This window comes from Macrobrachium rosenbergii, chromosome 24 (genome assembly GCF_040412425.1).
Source record: "Macrobrachium rosenbergii isolate ZJJX-2024 chromosome 24, ASM4041242v1, whole genome shotgun sequence".
Lineage (NCBI taxonomy): Eukaryota > Metazoa > Arthropoda > Malacostraca > Decapoda > Palaemonidae > Macrobrachium > Macrobrachium rosenbergii.
Genome location: NC_089764.1, coordinates 16073386 through 16095120, shown reverse-complemented (window position 1 = coordinate 16095120; position 21735 = coordinate 16073386). Strand labels below are relative to the sequence as shown.

Sequence of the window (21735 nt, the reverse complement as noted above, 5' to 3'; positions counted from 1 at the left end):
GAAATTATTAAAAAAAATATATAATTTTACTTTGCATTATAAAGGATTTATTGCCCTGACCATGGGTATGGAATTAATCAAAATCCCTTCGACTGTACTACGCATTATACCACCATTTCTATAATCTTGTCTTAGATTCTAATCAGGAGACGCATTCTTTAATACGTCCCAAACCTAGATAACCTTTGCTGGAAGATAATCTTTTGATACCCACTTCTTTCTTCGAGGAGAGACATACATTTTCCGTGGGACGTTCTACCCACAGAATTAAAAATGGCAAAACATTGCTGGGTATTCACGCTGGTCCCCTTGAAGAAGATAATAGGAGTTTACAAAAATCTAAAAGGTTTCTCTCAATTCTTTCTAACAAAGCTTCAGTACTATATTTCTAAAGATATTTCGTGTGTCATTATTATTGTTATTTGTAAAGTCTGAATATCCATAGGCGTACCCTAAAAAAGTTCCACACACTGAAATTACGATGGGTAACATTTTATTCATGTGAAAAAATAACACCTACGAAAATAATCTAGAAATGGCATAATTCAAGTAATATTGAAAATAAAGAATAGCTAAAAGATAATAATTTAATCAAAGACGTTTTTAATTATAAACACACACACATGCTTCTTTTGTGACGGCACAAAAGAGGCCTGATCTCGTGAAGGAAATAAATTTATAATTTTCTTTTCGTAGTTAGCAGCGCAATCCAAATTCCGGAAATGAAATGGTATGACGGACGACTCAATCCATTTGCCTTTGCGCTTCGCATTTCCTCGCATTTTCAGACGAATTTTGAACGTTACCTTTATAACGAGGAGAATGGGTTATGGTAGTGAGTAGGAGGCATAATAATCACGGATCTCTCGATGGAGTTGAAGTGAATTCACGTTAGAAGAAAGAACAGTGTCATTTATTGGAAGAAAGGCTTTGAGTCAGCTTTTTCGAGAAGGGTTTTGTATGAACGGCCTCTCTTGAAATAAAAAGAGTTCTACTTGCGAGAACGAATAAGTCCTTTGAAAATCTGAAAAGAGGTGATAAAAAAAATTGCCTACGGCCATTCAACAAGACCCCAAAGCATAATAAAAGTAAACTTAACTAGATCGATTGTGTGATCGTTACAAGAAATACTACTCTTTACTTTCAAATCCATATATGGTAGATCGGACGAATGCGTTTTTGAAATCCTGGAACATTGTTCTGAAGGCAGAAGAATAATTTGATAGAGATAAAAATGAAAATGGACTGGCTGTTCATGCCTTCTCAAGATACTCTCACATCCTCATTAAGAGATTCCCACAATATGAAGCAAGAAAAAGATCAAACATGGAAGGACACTAAAGAATAGGGTCACCTGCACAGGAATGGACAAGATAACGAGGAATATGAAGCAAGCTATTAATGAAAAGTTTAGTAAGAAGAAGCGACCGCTAAGGAACACTACAAGAGGTCAGCAAAGGGGCGGATACAGAACGATCTGATGATAAGTAAAATGATTTACGGTTTTTTGTTTCTTTTTACTGATTTCATGAGATGATTTCTTTTCATAAAATCATGTGTGCAGCATTACACATTAAACACTGAGTTGCAATTCTATAACTTAGGTAAAAAAGAGAAAACATAGATTGTATTATTCCCTTAATGTTGTACATTTAGAAATAATTAATAGTTATGTCATAATTCTATGACACTGAAGTAACGTTAGCTCTGTCTGTCATAAAAATCTTTAAAAGACTTTGTACGTTTTCAGAAAAACATAAATGCACTAAAACATGATCAGACATACACTGGTACGATAACGAGAGAGAGAGAGAGAGAGAGAGAGAGAGAGAGAGAGAGAGGCCGACTCAAAGAATTCCTCGTCACAGATGAATTATGTGTCGGAAGCAGAGGTATTGAGTAATGGTATATCCTGCGGCTATTCGTCAGTGTGAAAATCCAGAGGTTTAATGTTAGCGTTTCATGTCTTTTCCGTTATTCATTTGCTGAGGAGGAAATGTAGGAGGGGAAGGTTTAAAGAAACAAGAAAAAATAATAATTTAAGGAAGCAAGTAATGTACCAAAACAAAGTCAGAGGACCGTGAAAAGTTATAGTGACCTTATGAAGAAGAAAGTTCTTAGTTAATCTCAGTTTACGAAAATATTCAAGTTAAAATTAAATATAAGATAAAGTATTGACAAAACAACGAAACAACAATGTTGAGATGAACATGCAAATGTAAGCAGGATAATTAAATCTTTATCAGGGATTAAAATTGAGTGTTATGGTAATGAACAGAGATGGAAAGAAATGAATGATCAAAAATAGGAGTAAGAAAGCGTGAAATAAAAACAGTTATTATTATCCTATTTGTGATTCTTTCCCTCAACTTCTTATTATGGAATTAATTCCCTGCTTCCAATTTTTCTTGTTCTCAGTGTCCTCTAATATTCCTTCACGCCTTCTTTCTTTGCTTTCATTAGGCCTACTTGGGAAGGGAATATTTACCTTGCCATAAATCACCTATTCTAAAGTATATAAGAGGAGTATTAAAAGATGCCCAGATTTGATGATGGTAATGTGATGGAAAAGTAATACCGGGTCTAAGCGATGTCAGGCAGGGCAGCCGATCGAGGCTACGGCCTACCCCAACGCCAAATCAAAGTCCTTCAAAAGAAGGCATCGTGCTTACCCCATATGTAAAATGAAAAAAAAGCACGTTAAACGAAGAAGAAGAATGTGATGGAAAAGTAATGTGTGCACATGGTTACTAATTAAAAAAAAAAAAAAAGCAGTAACAGACAAAACCAATAACAGACAAAATTTAAAATGAAAATCAATAATCCCACGAAAATATAATATAAATGAACAAAATAAGATGAAAAGCTAACGTAATGAAGAAGAGATGGAGAAGAACTACAAGGTGAGGGCAAGAGGAAAATTCATGAGTTAACTATCAACTCCGAAAAAAAAACATATTCAGGAGAGATTAATAGGGACTGAGAACAACAACAACAACAAAAACCAACGGAAAAAGAACAGCGAATGAGTAACAAGCGTAAAGGTTGCAACGCCGTGCCCGTAATTTTCTCCGGAACAATGGCAAAAGCGAGCGACGCCCTCAGCCACGAAAGCGACAACGAATTTATTTCCGGGGTAGAATATTCGCCAATCTCATTATACTGCGTCGTCGTCGTCGTCGTTGTCGTCGTCGTTTCCGAGCAACAAATGACGGCGGCAGAATTTAATTAAACAAGTCGTGCTTATCCCCCCAAGAGAAATCTGTGCACCCTCCGGGGTCATGAGATTGTTTGGTTTCAGTCTCTCTAACTTCACTAGGTTACAGAAAGCTTTGAATAACCGTATGTCTAGCAATAACAGCAATTGAAGTTGATTATTTTAACGTCAGTGATACCTATAGCGATTGTTGCTGACGCTTTTCAAAATCATGAAAAATTATTCTATACAAAAGCAGCGAACCTATGCAAGACCTAACTAGAGAGAGAAACACCGTAACACAACTAAGGCCACAGTCGATATTACACTTCTATTGTCAGAAAGACGGAAATGAGGACATTGCTACCGGTGATTTAATTACCGAAAAGCATAACAAATATTCCCAGGAAATCGATCATATACAAAATGTGAACTGCCGATGATTTATAAAGTAAAGTGACGCCTACTAGCTTCTTAGGAGCAACAACAATGATACCACAACGAAAGATTATCTGTAAGAATAACACCAAATGTGAAAGAACACAGTTCGATAGACTCATTCAACGCGGAAGATTAAAGAAAGCAGATGTCCTTAAAACTTTGTAGATAGTAATAGTGAAATAGTAACATATTGTAGGTAATAGCGGTGTTACTGGTGAGAGTGACTGACTGAATGATTGATTAAAGGTTATTTAGCGTTATGCCTGCCAGGGTCATCGAAATCGGAGGATTGGAGAGAAAAATCCCTGACTGAAGAGAGAGATATAGGTTGTTTCTATTGCATTACTAACTGACATCATTAAAAGATAATACTAAGTGGCATTCATGACCACTCAGTAGTAAATCCTCTGTAAACTACACGAACGAGTTATACTTTCACGCCCCAATCGCTGATGCTCAGATAAACAAATCAAGTATTCTCGGTATGTTGGGGATCATCCAAAAGCAATCCCTTTTCTTGAAAGAACTTCCTGGTGTCATTAAACAGTGCACCTGAAATCATATACGAGGCACCAAACTAATAGGATCATATATTACGATAAAAGTTGTTCCTTATGTGGACAGTATTTAATAACGTCATGCAATGATGTATGTAAACCTGTAAACCATACCATCATAGAAGTAACAGGATATAGAGAGATGTAACCCCTAGTTTTAGGGATTAAATTAAAAAATTATTTTATATATATATATATATATATATATATATATATATATATATATATATATATATATATATATATATATATATATATATATATATATATATATATATATATAGTATATAAAGGCATACAGCAGGGCCCATAAAACGCATGTATATATATATATATATATATATATATATATATATATATATATATATATATATATATATATATATATATATATATATATATAAACTAGGGTCTGTATTACCAGATACGTAAGCACTTTACAAACTGCCCTGATAACTTTTCCAATTCCTCACACGTTTTGGATATGTTTGTCCCTACAAAGACTAAGATCCACATGGAGAAGAAATTTACACCCCTGTAGCAGGATTCGAACGGGTCAAGTCGGTATCGAATCTTCCTACGCACCTCAGAATTTCTTCATATTCTTCTATTTGAATCTTGTTTTGTAGTGATGAGCGTATTCAAAGTGTGAGAAATTTGAGACTTTAAGAGGGCATTGCTGTTATTACAATTATATACATACATACATACAAATATATATATATATATATATATATACTAGCTGATCAACCCGGCGCTGCCCGAGAAAACTGAATGAAAGTCTACATGTATGGGAGGAAAAGGGAAACTGGAGGGGGAGGGGAGGGGAAAGGGGGAGGAGGAAGGGGGAGGGGGAGGGCGAAGGGGAGAAGGGAAAGGGGAGAGGTTTGCGTTGACGGCCCAACTGACAGTTCTACTTTTTTCATGTGAACGTTCACCTTCAAACAGTCATGGATTTTATCCAGGTACTACTGTGCTGTCTTTTCCTTTTATCAGGTAGTATTACTGTGATGACTGTGCCCTTTTTCCAGATATTACTTTTGTGACTGTCCATTTTATCCAGATATTACTGGTCTGTATGTACCTTTTATCCAGGTATTACTGTGGTAACTGTCCCTTTTATCAAGGCGTTACTGTGCTGTCTGTCCCTTTTACCCAGAAATTACTGTGGTGACTGTCCCTTTCATGCAGGTGTTACTGTTCTGCCTGTCCCTTTTATCCAGGTACTACTGTACTGTCTGTCCGTTTTATCCAGATATTGCTGTGGTGACTTTCCCTATTATCCAGGTATTACTGTGCTGCCTGTCCCCTTCAACCAGGTATTACTGTGGTGTCTGTCCCTTTTATCCTGATATTACTGTGGCAACTGTCACCTTTATCCAGTTATTACTATGATGTCTGTCCCCTTTATCAGATATTATTGTGGTGACTGTCACTTTTATCCAGATATTACTGTGGTGACTGTCCCTTTTATCCAGTTATTACTATTGTGTCTGTCCCCTTTATCCAGATATTACCGTGGTGACTGTACCTTTTACCCAGGTATAAGTGTGGTGACTGTCCCTTTTATCCAGGTATTACTGTGCTGTCTGTCCCCTTTAACCAGGTATTACTGTGTTGTCTGTCCTTTTATCCAGGTATTACTGTGTTGACTGTCCCTTTATCCAGATATTACTGTGGTGACTGTCCCTTTTATCCAGATATTACTGTGCTATCTGTCTCTTTCATCCAGGTATTACTGTGGTGACTGTAAAGCATTTTTTAATATATTTCTACGGTCTGGAGTACATAAAATGGAGTATGATAAATTTGTGAGTTTATTTACCACATAAGTTACAAAGGAAGGGGGAAGGGAAAGGGGAGGGGTACAAGTTTGAAACCTACCCTATTACGTTAAGTTGGGTCAAATGATGGCCACGTGCCAAATTTAGTCTAGATCGGTCTAGTGGTTCGGATTTTTATAGCACACAAACATACAAACATCCACTCTTATATGTAAAAAATTATATATATATATATATATATATATATATATATATATATATATATGTGTGTATATATATATATATATATATATATATATATATATATATATATATATATATATATATATATGTATATATGTTTGTGTATGTGTGTGTGTTTGCGTTTGTGCATATACTAGTTGTCTGTTGATTTTAACTTCTCAAGAGTGTATGTCATTCTTGTATGAACATTGTATTTGTTTAGCAAAACGAGTAGGTCACTGATTTCAATTTTAGGTATCTGAAAACTTAACACTGACAGAAATACGGAAGAGGGAGTAAGCGAGATAGAAAGGTATCCTAATTCAATACAGACTGACACTGACACCATCTCTGTCCATGCGTTAAACAGTTAAATGAGTTAACCATAATCAGAAAACAAATACCCACATCCAAAATCTGTTTTCCATTTCGATCTGACTTCACATTGTTATAGGAAAAAAATGGATGTACATTTTTAAAACTAAATCCGATGAAGGTAGGCGGCATAGGATATGACCAGGGAAAAATTGCGATTGCGGAAAACCAAAAATAGAAATGGGAAATTTAGAAGCGACGCTTCCCACAAAAAGGGATGAACATATTTTTCGTTTAACTTGTCAACTGCATCATGGATTTTGATAAATTATCAGAATCTCTGACCTTAACAACAACAACAATAATAATAATAATAATAATAATAATAATAATAATAATAATAATAATAATAATAATATGAAGTTTTTGACCCTGGCTCTTGAATCTACTGTTTTGGTTTGTGGGAGAGGATCATCTCTCTCTCTCTCTCTCTCTCTCTCTCTCTCTCTCTCTCTCTCTCTCTCTCTCTCTCTTCGGTAAAAGCTTATATGAAATAGGATAGATTTATTCAGTTTTACGGTAACAAATGGATTTTGTTGTTTTGGTAAACAAAGAAAAAAAGATATACTGTGCGTTGTTGAAAACATTTACAGACTGTATTTTGTGTTTTAAGTAATAAATAACACAGAAGTAATTACATAAAATACATCAAATAAGCAAATACTGCCATCCTATAACACATTTACCCTTTTTTAAAACTAGGCATTTAAAGAGATACATATTAGTTTCCTTTATCCCTCGTTGCAGAAAGAGCCCTTGAAGGGATCTGATGTACAAACATGATTCACTAATGCGAGTGTAATCAGCGGATGAATTCGAAGCTAAGATTGGTGAACAACCCTTCAGAGCAATCATGATTTCTTTCTGCCACGGAACTTCAAATTATTCTTTAACGTAAATGTAAACAGGGATAAATGCCGATAGCTCTTTAAGTAAATAAAAACACTCTAAGCTCTAGTTATGCTAATTTCTAGCAACATGGGAGACTGTATATCACTGCTCTTGCTTCATTGTTTGAACTCCATCTCTGTGCTGGTGTCAGCTGTTATATCTTTGAAAACTTCAACCGTCATGTACGATACTTCTAATTTCATAAATATTAATATCATAATTAATCTCACTTAACACCCACAGACACACATATATATGCACCCACACACATATACGTATATTATATATATATATATATATATATATATATATATATATATATATATATATATATATATATATATATATATATATATATATATATATATATATATATATATATATATATATATATATATATATATATATATGTGTGTGTGTGTGTGTGTGTGAGTGTGTGTATGAAATAATCTAATTGTGTATGCTACTAGAATTCTAGTCCTATACGAAAGGAAACGTATTATTCGATGCCTTTCTTTACGTGCTTTGTTTGATTGTAATTGTTTATGATCTTTTAATCACTTGTTTCTATTTTTCTTATGCAGTGTTCATGTGTATGAATTTTGAAACTTATTTTCCTCTTTCAACCTTTTTTATTCTTCCGAAATATTTAACATATTGCACTGCTGTGCATTTTCACATTTCATGCTTTGAAAATTTTTCCTTTTGCTTTATTTTAAATGTCAAGTTTTCTCTGTTCCATTTTTCATCATTTCCTCCTACATATTTCCTTTTTTCTCTCTTCCTTCCTCTCTTCACTCACTGTTAACTTTCCAGTCTTCAATTCACATATCTATGCGAGCGTTTCCATAATTCACTCTCATTTTTTTGCCCCAGCCCGGGTCCACAGCGTCCATTTGTTCTTAACCGGAATCAATGTAACGTTCCTTATATCGTAACTCAGGCGGTCTGTTAGCACTGGGCAATTCCAAGCATGGACCTCCTGCAGTCCCCGACGGAGAATAAACTTCAATTCGTTCTTTCGCCAAATGATTTGTTGCCCAGGATGCGTCCGTTTTGACCAATGGAACTGGATGAAATATCGCCTCAAAACAATATGGACGCTGGTCGAGTTAGTAACTATAAATAAATCGTATATAAAATAATTCATTTAGGTATATGAACATCGATGAAATGATTTAGTGAAAGTGATTCATGTCACGAAGAAAGAAGGTGAATAATATAATAATATTTGCGTGTCTGTGCGTGTATCTACCATATCCTTATTTTAATACGGGACAAAATTAAAACTGAAGAATGCTGTGGTATCAAAATGACATGAGCTGCATATAAATGTAAATAACACCATCAATTTTAAGATGTAATAAATAAATAGTTCAATTAGAAAAATACGTTTGTTCTTGTCGGTCGTAATTACACGGTACGCTGGAGTGTTTGTATTTACTTAAAGAATAATTAGCATTAATAACAGTTTACGTTTCTCATGCAGAGAAACCGCCCTGAGCAATGGGAACTTTCCAGTACGAGTTGAAGGTAGAGCAAAGCGCACTGGAAAAGTATATATCCAGTTAGCTTTCTCAAAGGATGTTTGGTTTTCTGAATTTTATATTCCGTTGTTATCTAAGTTTCTTTGGTGATACTCATTTGGAAGCCAAAGTCTTTCAGGGGTGTTCTTTAGGCTGTGGTGTTCTTGTAATCTTATAAATAGGTTTATCGTACCCCAGTCTTCGTTTTGAGCATTTGTGCTTTTACACATTTATTTATTATTTTTGCAAATGCATTACGTGCATATTTCTTACAACAAATGACGTTCTCATCAGCAATGAATGTGTGTCTATATATATATATATATATATATATATATATATATATATATATATATATATATATATATATATATATATATATATATATATATATATATATATATATATATATATATATATATATATATATATATATATAAACATATACATACATAATATATATATATAAATATATATAAATATATTAACATATATATAAAATCTACCCTTTCTCTGTGTATCTATCTATCTCACTCAACTCCCCATCAATGCAAGTTTAAATCTATACGCTATATAAAAACAATATATTTTTAGAAGAACGAAAACATAAAAACTCTGCTATAAATTCATAGATAAACAAACAAAACGCCAGGCAAATGATTGAACACGTGTATCTGCTCCCCTCCTCAATATATTCCCAACAGATGAATGACATCAGCCATAATACCACCATATCATTCATGAATATGGTATGTACGTGTAGTTAGATACATCATCTCTTGTCAATAAAACTATCAAATGCAAAAAAAAAACTTTTTCCATAACAGTATGCCCCAAATGTATATATGTATGTATGTATAAGAATAAAGTTCTATAAGGAAATAGCTTATTTTAGAACCCACGTCATTTCCAGAACTCCTTAATAAGAAATATCACGCTGTCGGTTTCAATGAACATAAAAATACCTGATACGGTGGGGGGGGGGGAAACGGTCCTATTCGCTCTTACTGTCTGCAGAGGATTTAGAGCCAAGGATTCATGAGGACCACTTGGTATCATCAATTGATAATTGCTCGCACTTAACGATGCCATTTCCACTGGATCTGAACTCCCACGAGCATCCCATGCCCTCCACTCATTATGGGTCGTTTACTTTACGTAATCTTCTGTTCCCGAAAAAACTCTCTCAGTCGCTACTAACAAGCAATGGTAATAAACACACTCACTCCTCACTGCATTATGTTGCCACGTTTCAAGATGTCCCTGAAATATCATTTACAGAATTAGGTCTTAGTATGCTCTAAAGCTTTTTGTCCCTGAAACAGCATTTACAGAATTACGTCTTAGCATGCTCTAAAGCTTTTTGTCCCTGAAATAGCATTTACAGAATTAAGTCTTAGTATGCTCTAAATCTTCATGTCCCTGAAACAGCATTTACAGAATTAGGTCTTCGTATGCTCTAAAGTTTTTTGTCCATGAAATAACATTTAGAGATTAGGTCTTAGTATGCTCTAAAGCTTTTTGTCCCTGAAATAGCATCTAGAGATTACGTCTTAGTATGCTCTAAAGCTTTTTGTCCCTGAAATAGCATTTAGAGATTAGGTCTTAGTATGCTCTAAAACTTTTTGTCCCTGAAACAGCATTTACAGAATTACGTCTTAGTATGCTCTAAAGCTTTTTGTCCCTGAAACAGCATTTACAGAATTAGGTCTTAGTATGCTCTAAAGTTTTTTGTCCCTGAAATAACATTTAGAGATTAGGTCTTAGTATGCTCCAAAGCTTCATGTCCCTGAAACAGCATTTACAGAATTAGGTCTTAGTATGCTCTAAAGCTTTTGCCCCTGAAATAACATTTAGAGATTAGGTCTTAGTATACTCTAAAGCTTTTTGTCCATGAAATAGCATTTAGAGATTAGGTCTTAGTATGCTCTAAAGTTTTTTGTCCCTGAAATAACATTTAGAGATTGGGTCTTAGTATGCTCTAAAGTTTTTTGTCCCTGAAATAACATTTAGAGATTAGGTCTTAGTATGCTCCAAAGCTTCATGTCCCTGAAACAGCATTTACAGAATTAAGTCTTAGTATGCTCTAAAGCTTTTGCCCCTGAAATAACATTTAGAGATTAGGTCTTAGTAGCCTATACTCTAAAGCTTTTGTCCATGAAATAGCATTTAGAGATTAGGTCTTAGTATGCTCCAAAGCTTCATGTCCCTGAAACAGCATTTACAGAATTAGGTCTTAGTATGCTCTAAAGCTTTTGCCCCTGAAATAACATTTAGAGATTAGGTCTTAGTATACTCTAAAGCTTTTTGTCCATGAAATAGCATTTAGAGATTATGTCTTAGTATGCTCTAAAGTTTTTTGTCCCTGAAATAACATTTAGAGATTAGGTCTTAGTATGCTCTAAAGCTTTTTGTCCCCGAAATAGCATTTACTGAATTAGGTCTTAGTATGCTCTAGAGCTTTTTGTCCCTGAAACAGCATTGACAGAATTAGGTCTCAGTATGCTCTAAAGCTTTTTGTCCCTGAAACAGCATTTACAGAATTACGTCTTAGTATGCTTTAAGGCTTTTTGTTCCTTAAATAGCATTTACAGAATTAGGTCTTAGTATGCTCTAAAGCTTTTTGTCCCTGAAATAGCATTTACAGAATTAGGTCTTAGTATGCTCTAAAGCTTTGTGTCCCTAAAACAGCGTTTACAGAACTAGGTCTTAGTATGCTTTAAAGCGTTTTGTCCCTGAAATAGCATTTACAGAATTAGGTCTTAGTATGCTCTAAAGCTTTCTGGAAGAGAATTCATAATCGTGTGCTGATGATGTGTTTTCAGACAACTGATGTTGGATGTTGCTCTGAAATTACTGATCTTTTTCGGGATATGCAGATTTTCCTCCTTGTTGCCAGAGTTCTATTGCTCTTTATAACTTGGCAATATTTCAAGTTACATGTGAAATCTACGCCGAGGCACGACTTTTGACAATTGATCAAAATAATTCTATGTTGGTCTTTTTCAAAGGTGAAAGGTGGCAATAGGATTTTCATCTGTAATTTTTTTCTGGAACGTTAGTTTATGAATGGGAAGTCACATTTCAGAATGCCCTAGGTGGTTCATGCTGAGAAATTACATAAGTGAGCATGAGAATTCATGAATTACATTCGTGCACATCTCCTGCAGGGGCGTTGCTGTTCCTCGTCGGTAAGTATGTTATCATGTTATATTTTCTGGCAATGCCTCTTACTAAACCGTTGTTAATTCCTTGCAGGCATTACTTCTTGTAGACTGAATCATATTAGGCATTCAGGTTCTCCTCCTCCATTGCAGTGGTAGTCGTCATTAGTTGGTAAGATTCTTCAAAAGTCTTTTGAACTGCATTTTCAATGGTGTGGTCTTGGTAGTCATTGCTCGTTAACAGATGGAGAAATCGGTTTAGTTTAGTATGTGCGTCTTTCCACTAAATTCGATGTGTGAACGATCTCGTGCAGACTTTTTGCGTCCCTTAGGGCATTTGCGCCTTGGTTCCAGGCATTGAATTGCTTGGCTACCTATATACCATTGTTTTGAAGTGTCTATCATGCTACTTAACCAGAAAGGTGTTCTGTGGTGAAGTTCAGCACCGAATTTCTCGTCAAGGCGTTTACTAATTTTCAGACACCGTTGGCGTCATGGACAGTTAGGAAGTTAGTGTTGCTGTCCCGACAATAAAATCTCAGCTTTGGAAAATGTCAAACCAATCCTCCTTAAAAATAAATGAATAAAACCTATAGAACTAAACAAATATGTTCGGCAAGAGGAACTTAAATATAGGGCAAGCACTTATTCAAAGAAACAGGCATCCGTTTATCTTCATGCAACCCTTCGTTTTGAATAACATACAACCCCATGGATACTCCGCCTTTCCGCCAGAACAATTTCTCACTGCCAGAGGGGAATGGGCCCCCTGGATACTGGCCCTTTGCATAATTCGAAAGACGTCCATGGATATGGGCACGGGATCCATGTCAGACATACTGATACTTTCCTTGTCGGGGACGTACATGAATGCGCTTTCCACGTTAAGGCAATATCTTATTGCGTCAAATTTAGAGTTTCAAGTCGATGAACATCAATGCTATTCAAGGGGGCCAGACTCTGGATATACAATATATGGACAACCTTCTACAGCTAAATCACGGCTAAATCGTTACATAAATATTGTGGCTAGGTCTTCGACGGTATTTTCAATATTTTGACGACCGCAACTATTATACCCCTTTTTTTTGTTTTTTCGCACTCAAACCAATTACCGAAAGTCCTTGCGACTGCAGTACCATTTCTGACGAACAATCCTACCACCACCCCCGAAAAAAAATTGAAAAAGCGAAACCTGTCTGAAAGGCATACTCATCAACTTTCTCAAGTACAAAGAGATACAAAGAGTAGGACTGAGAGAGAGAGAGAGAGAGAGAGAGAGAGAGAGAGAGAGAGAGAGAGAGAGAGATTTGGGGGTTGGGTCCCTCTTTCCTGCCCTTTCCCTCTTCTCCTCCTTCTTCCCCTCTACAAAAAGAGAGGAGAATGAGACAGAGACAGGGAAGGAGAGAGAGAGAGAGAGAGAGAGAGAGAGAGAGAGAGAGAGAGAGAGAGAGAGAGAGGGGGTTGTCGCTCCTTTCCTGTCCTTTGCCTCTTCTACTCATTCTTTCCCTTTACAAAAAGAAATACAAGAGAGAGAGAGAGAGAGAGAGAGAGAGAGAGAGAGAGAGAGAGAGAGAGAGAGAGAGAGAGAGAGGGGCTACTCCTTTCCTGTCCTTCGCCTCTTCTCCGCATTCTTTCCCTTTACTTAAAGAAATACACACACACACAGAGAGAGAGAGAGAGAGAGAGAGAGAGAGAGAGAGAGAGAGAGAGAGAGAGAGAGAGAGAGAGGCCTCCCTTCCTGCACTTTGTCTCTTCTCATTCTCGTAAATCAAGGACAAATGTGTGAGAAACATAATAACACAGAATGTAAATTCATAGCGGTAGAATTTGTCTGAAAAATTAGTGAACATCGTAATACATAGACCCCCTAATACTAAAAAGTTTGACATAATAATAGACAAACTGAATGACATATGTAGAAATCACAAAGACCGGACTATACTCCTATCCGGAGACTTTAACTTTCCCTTCATAGATTGAAAGAACGAATAGGAGATTGTGGTTGTATTTGTACACATAAAATAAAACGAGTAATAGTAGCGTAGAAGATAAGAGGCAATTTGAAAAGCTATTAGATAAATAAATCACCTGCCAACAAGAAAGGATAATATTTTAGACCTAGTATTTGTGAATGAGATGAATTATGTTAAAGAAATAATAGTGTATAATACGAGTATTTCAGACCATTAATGTCATAGAATTAACAGTCCATTCCAAAGAAAGTGAAAACAGAGATACGCAAGAGACGAAAAAGTTGGGGGAAGGATATGGAAAATACAATTTCTATAGTAAGAATATAAAATGGTCAGAAATAAATGAAAAATTAAACAAAGATTGGGAAGACATATTCATAAGTGATAATATACTGGTAAATACGGATATATTATATAAAATATTAGAGAAAATAGTGGATAAACATATACCGAAGAAGAAAAGTAAACATCAGTCATGCTAAGCAAGAGATAGAAGGATATTGTTCCAGAAAATCAGGGAGTGGAAAAAAGGTCTTGCAAAAGAAAAGAATGCATGGAAAGTGATGGAACTAAAAAATAAGATAGAAAATGCAGAACAAAAGATTATACAATCAAAAGAAAATGAAAAACGGGACTTAGAAGAAAAGACCCTACAAAATATCAAGCAAAACCCCAAAATATTATACTCATATGCGAAAGATGAATAAAAGAAGAGTAGAAATAGGCCTTCTAAGAATTGAAGGGTGTTTAACGAATGAAAAAAAAGGAAATATGCAACATATCAGCAGAAAAATATAAGAGAAAATTTACACCTAGAATTGATAATGAAGATAATGATACAGAAATACGAGATGAAAATCGTTAATATTTATTGGACATAGATATTAATGAAGCCAATATTGTGCAGGCTATTAATAAAATTAAAAATGGATCAGCATCCAGACCAGACAGCGTCCCTGCCATTTTGTTAAAGAAAGTAGTTCATTCTATCGCAAAGCCACTCACAATATTATTAAGACAAAGTGTAGATACAGGCAACATTTATGATGAGCATAAATTAGCATATATTAACCCTATTTTCAAAAGTGGATCAAGACTAGAGGCAAGTAACTATAGGCCTGTGAGTCTAACATCACATATTATGAAAGTGTATGAAAGGGTAATGAAGGAAAATATAATGAGACATTTAATGGAAAATAGTTTGTTTAATATAGGACAACATGGTTTTGTACCTGGAAAAAGTATACAAACCCAACTTTTAGTCCACCATGAAAACATATAAAAATATGAAAACGAAAAAGATATAGATGTGGTTTACCTAGACTTTGCAAAAGCTTTTGACAGGGTAGACCATAATATATTAGCGAAAAAAATTAGAAAAAATAATACTGTGGACAAAGTAGAAAGATGGATAAAAGAATTTTTACAAAACATAAAACATATAGTGATTGCAAACGATGAGAAATCGGATGAAGCTAAGGTAATATCCGGTGTGCCACAAGGTACAGTGTTAGCTGCATTGCTGTTTGTTATTACGATTGCAGACATAAACAGCAATGTTAAGGACTCGGTAGTGAGAAGTTTCGCCGATGACATAAGAATAAGTAGACAAATTACTTGTGATGAAGATAGGAACTCGCTACAAAGAGACCTAAACAAAATATATGAATGGTCAGAGGTGAACAGGATGGTATTTAACTCTGATAAATTTGAATCAATAAATTATGGTGATGAAGAAGGACTGCTGTATGCATATGGGGGACCTAATAGCCTAATGAGACAATCACAAATAAAGAAGCAGTTAAAGACCTTGGTGTGATGTTGAATAGGAATACGTTATGCAATGATCAAACAGCAATACTACTGGCAAAATGCAAAGTAAAAATGGGAATGTTGTTCCAGCACTTCAAAACAAGAAAAGCCGAACACATGATTATGCTTTATAAAACATATGTACGTAGTCCACTTGAATACTGCAATATGATATGGTACCCACACTACCAAAAGGATATTGCACAAATAGAGAGTGTACAAAGGTCCTTTACAGCTAGAATAGAAGAAGTTAAGGACCTTGACTACTGGGAAAGGCTACTACAATTCTTAAAATTATATAGCCTCGAAAGGAGAAGAGAACACTACATGATAATACAGGCATGGAAACAGATGGAAGGAATTAAGAAAACATCATGGAGCTAAAAATATCAGAAAGAGCAAGCAAAGGTAGATTAATAGTGCCCAAAACTGTACCAGGAAAACTAAGGAAAGCACACAGCACATTAATCCACTACGCACCAGCATCGATAATGCAGCGTCAATTCAATGCCTACCAGCTCATCTGAGGAACATATCAGGAGTGAGCGCAGATGTGTTTAAGGATAAGCTCGACAAATATGTAAGCTGCATCCCAGATCATCCAAGATTGGAAGATGCAAAATATACCGGAAGATGCATTAGCAATTCTCTGGTAGACATCAGAGGTGCCTCACACTGAGGGACCTGGGGCAACTCGAACGAACTGTAAGATTTATTTCCCTTTACATAAAGAAATATACAGAGAGAGAGAGAGAGAGAGAGAGAGAGAGAGAGAGAGAGAGAGAGAGAGAGAGAGAGAGAGAGAGATGCCTCTTTTCCTGCCCTTTGTCTCTTCTACTCATTCTTTCCCTTTACATAAAGAAATACAGAGAGAGAGAGAGAGAGAGAGAGAGAGAGAGAGAGAGAGAGAGAGAGAGAGAGAGAGGGCCTCCCTTCCTGCCCTTTGCCTCTTCGCCGCATTCTTTCCCTTTACATAAAGAAATACATATATAGAGAGAGAGAGAGAGAGAGAGAGAGAGAGAGAGGAGCTATGGACAGGGAGGGAGGTGTGGGGCCTCTCTTCCTGCCCTTTGCCTCTTCTCCTCATTCTTTCCCTTTACATAAAGAAATACAGTGAGAGAGAGAGAGAGAGAGAGAGAGAGAGAGAGAGAGAGAGAGAGAGAGAGAGATTGGGACCTTCCTTCTTCTCTACCTCTGCGCAAAAGCCAGGACGTCATCGTCACCCACATTAACACGAGAGAGAAAGACGAACCATCCGTCACAAGAGCATCAGACCCATTAGATAATACAACAACGAAAACCTAACGGAAGACCTCAGTAAGACTATAGCCAAAAATTTCAGCAAAATGGTCATGAAAACCGTATGAATAAAAAAATGGTGATCTTGATAAATGCGAACCTTTGAAAGCCGCAAACCATTCCCTCCCGCATTTTTATGGCCTCTTCTAGGCCCACAGAGATGCCATCCCATTACGCTCCAATATTTCCAACAAGGGCTCTTTCATGCACAAAATCTCCAAATGGCTGGCGGATCTTCTGCTTCCCTCTTTAGGCCCATTCTCCCCTCCTCACATAAAACTCTCGGAAGGCTTTATTTAGGAATTCAGTAAATCCAACATTTCTATAAGTTTCAAAAGTGCCTTAATTTCAACATAGAATGCCATTTTATATAAGTTTCAATAAGCAATGTTATAAACGTTCGTGCTAGTAAACTACGTTTTGCTAATAACAGTTCATCTTTCAATGAGACTTTTCGCAAATAAAAATTTAGGGGCATTATAAGAAGCCACCAGTACTCTTCCTTGCAAATTTATACATGGGGTATTTGAGACGTAAAAACTTCAATAAACCCCGAATTTAGTATAGCTTCTCTACGCAGATGATATCTGAAGAAAATGTGATTGATTAGATTTTGAAACTTCAGCAACCAGAACTACATGGTGCTTGACATTAACTATCATTCATGGATATACGAATAATAACAGACGGCAACTGAAATGAATTAATATCCATCAAGCACCAGGTCATGCAGACCCTATGGTGCTAAACAGATGGAAATAAATATAACTGTAAAATATGCGGAAAGCGACGGCTCAGCCTCATTCATTCTTGAGAGTTGACCAAAAGCTAATAAAGAAAATTGCGTAATAAGATACACTCCAGTTTCAGCGTACACTAATTTTGCCGTACATAGAGGGTCTAAAAAAAAAAAGGACCCAAAACATGAAAAAGACCATCTGAACTTCCCTCGTCAACTTACAGCAAAATAAGAAGGATTTGTTAGCGAGAGTTTACAGCATTTCTGCTCTCTGCCTCAAAATTTATTAAACACTTAAGATCTGTCAGCTATGCAGAGCAAACCTCAAGAATTTCCCGCCATTGAAGGAAATAAGAGGAATTAGTTACAAGTAAAACAAAAGTCATAAAATTACACGCAGACCAACGAAAAGGGGGAATTATAGGATGAAAATCCGCAATGACCCACGTTCAACAATATAAGATAATCGAATCGGTCTCTTGATAACCATTCATAGCAAGCAGATGCCAGTCAGCCAATGAAATTGACCATTCCTTTCTTGTGAACTCTTTCCACAGGGTCAGGAAGCTTGTATCAAGCAGACTTTAATACTTGTAACTGATTCATTCTTCCAAGGACAGAGTTGTAGACAAAACCTTGGACTGTCAAATGTGCGTAATATTTGAATTATAGTACAGTTTTTCTTAAATTTATTTTCATTATTATGAGACCCCTTGTTTTATGTATTTATGTCGTGTGAATAAAGCTTACTTAACTTCACGCCCTGATTTCGTAGTTTTGCTTTTTCGGAGTGTTTCCTCAAGTTTGTTATGGAATGTTTTTTTATTCAGTGCTCCTTATTTCACCACTACTAAACAATTATTCTTAAGTACATCTTCGAGTATCGTCGCAAATCTTTTGCGAGAATTCATACGAGTGTTTTGCTAAAAAAAAAAAAAAAAAAAAAAAAAGACCGTCGGGGTCATAATTTATCACCTCTCTTACGAGCAATAAGATGATAATGATCAGTTGAGAACTGGCAGAGGTCCACGTTATTATTTTCCTGTGCTCACTGGCTGGAAATTTTACCGTACAAAAAAATTAAGAGCAAAACTTCTGATATGTCATGAAACCAATGAAAAAGAAACAAAAAAATCTGAATAAAAAAATCGCCTGATAGTAGGAAGGGGAAGTCAGACATAGTCTTTGCCGATGTATTCAATTACTTATTCCGTCATTTACTCTCTTATATTATGGACGCAATACTTGATGTTTTTAGTGAAAACTAATAAAGGGAACGGAAAATAATAATACTATTCTTTTCGTTTCAAATTAACGTTTTTGCATACATAAATATACATACATATACAAATATATATATATATATATATATATATATATATATATATATATATATATATATATATATATATATATATATATATAATATAATGACAAAGTGTTTCTACTTGGAAATCTTAAGAAGGATAAAAAACACTGCCAAGTGCTGCACTCCATTGTTTTTATTACGTGGATTTTGTCTTTATATAAAATATATATAAATATATATATATATATAGAATATATATATATATATATATATGTCATATATATATATATATATATATATATATATATATAAAATATAATAATATGTGTGTGTGTGTGTAAAAAACGTTAATTAAAAAATAAAAAGAACAGTATCATTATTTTATAGTGAAATTCCTTATTAGTTTTCACTAAGAACATAAAGTATTGAGTCTATAATATAAGTGAGTAAATGAGGGAATAAGCTAATTGAATACATCCACAAATTGTTGTTCTGACTTCATCTTTTACTATCGGGCGATTTTTTTATTCAATTTTTTTCTTTTTCATTGGTTTGAACAAAAAGATATCAGCAGTTTAACTCCTTACTTTTTGTTCACGGCAAATTTTTCAGTATTTGAGCAGGAAAAATAATTATGACAATTCATTTTATTGTCAATTTTATTGATTATCATCCTTATTTATATATACTGATGTATATAGGTATTATATATATATATATATATATATAAATATATATTATATATGGTCTTGTATATATATATTTATCATTATATATATATATATATATATATATATATATATATATATATATATATATATCTTTTGTTACATGCTGATAATTCTATATATATATTTATACATAAATACATACATATTCTACATACATATTTATATATATATATATATAGATATATATATATATATATATATATATATATATATATATATATATATATATATATATATATATATATAATATATATTTGCCACTCAATGACGAGCGTTTCCTCTCCGCATCACTACTCAAAATTTATGAATCTTCCTTCGTCTCATCTGCGGCCGAGGCTGATGAAAACTTTGCTCTTCATTTCACAGGTCAAATGACGAGGACTTTCAAAATCCATCACCACTCGGAAACCGTTTCTCCTCTTATACCGACCTTGTACTTAAAACGATTACGGTTTTCGATAAAGGGCTAAAATATTCAGCGAACACAGGGGATGTCAGAGAGTTCCAAAATCGTCATGTGAAAAAGCTGCATATTTGTTCTAAATTACAGCGTGGAAAATATTGTGTGCTTTAGCTTTAATGCAGTGACATCTGTTCCATTACTTTTCTTCTGCTTCCTTCAGTAAAAATGTAATATCTTAGCAGACTCTTTAAGCTGAAATTATAAATTATATATATGTATGTATATATATATATATATATATATATATATATATATATATATATATATATATATATATATATATATGTATATATATATATACATACATATATATCACCACATTTTTACTTACACTTAATACTATGGGCCTTGAATTAAAATGGGAACTAAATTAGTACATACTGCTTCTGTGGTGGGATTCGAACCCAGTTATAATTGGTTAGGGTGAAATTAACATAAGCCATTCTAGAACGAAGAATGACATAAGTTTTTTTTCAGGCATATATACGAGTATGTCAGCAGATTTCATACAGATTTTACTAGAAATGGAATTTATCTTTCTCATAGACTGTAAGTTCTCTGCACCATCCATAACCTTAATCATCTGTAATAGCTGCATGATCATCATGTTTGTTTTACGACAGCATTTCAAATAATTTCTTATCATGTTCAGTAACCCCTGATATCGAAATTCCAGTTTTACTGTTTTTATTTCTTTCTCTTAACACCAATGCACTCAAATTCTCTTCTTTGAATCTATGATCCATTCCTATGAGCCATTTTTCATTCATCCACTTACTTATCTGCTTTCTTTAACCTTCTATTTCAGCTAAAACTTGCATTCATTTTTACTTTACCTACCACATAATTGTACATAAAATCTGCCACTACTATTCTCCTCATTAAATCCATTAACTTGTAATTCACATTTTCCTGTAATAACACATAACCTAATAAAACATTTCTTTCGCTAACTTACCTTTCCCAGCCATGCTTACCTCATTTTTCTTTTGTAGTTTTACATTTAAAAAAAAACAAATGGAGGTCATTTCCCAAGCACATTTTCACCGGACACTCAATTCTCGGTCACTACTGGAACTTTGCCCTTCCGACTATGACATCTCTTTCCGCCATCTACCTTTGCATTTAAATCACCTAGCAAAACCATCCTTCGTCAATCTCCACACCCTGCCACGAGCAGAGTCAGACTCTTCCAGAAACTTTCTATTTTATATTTTAATTTCTCATTCCTACCCGGTTGACAGTTACAA

At 34.6% G+C, this 21735-nt stretch overlaps 1 long non-coding RNA gene across 1 annotated transcript in view; it reads right to left on the bottom strand.

Annotated features, from left to right (window-relative positions):
* Positions 1-21735, bottom strand: part of LOC136851739 (uncharacterized) — a 373013-nt gene that overhangs the window by 150533 nt on the left and 200745 nt on the right. The window lies entirely within an intron of this gene.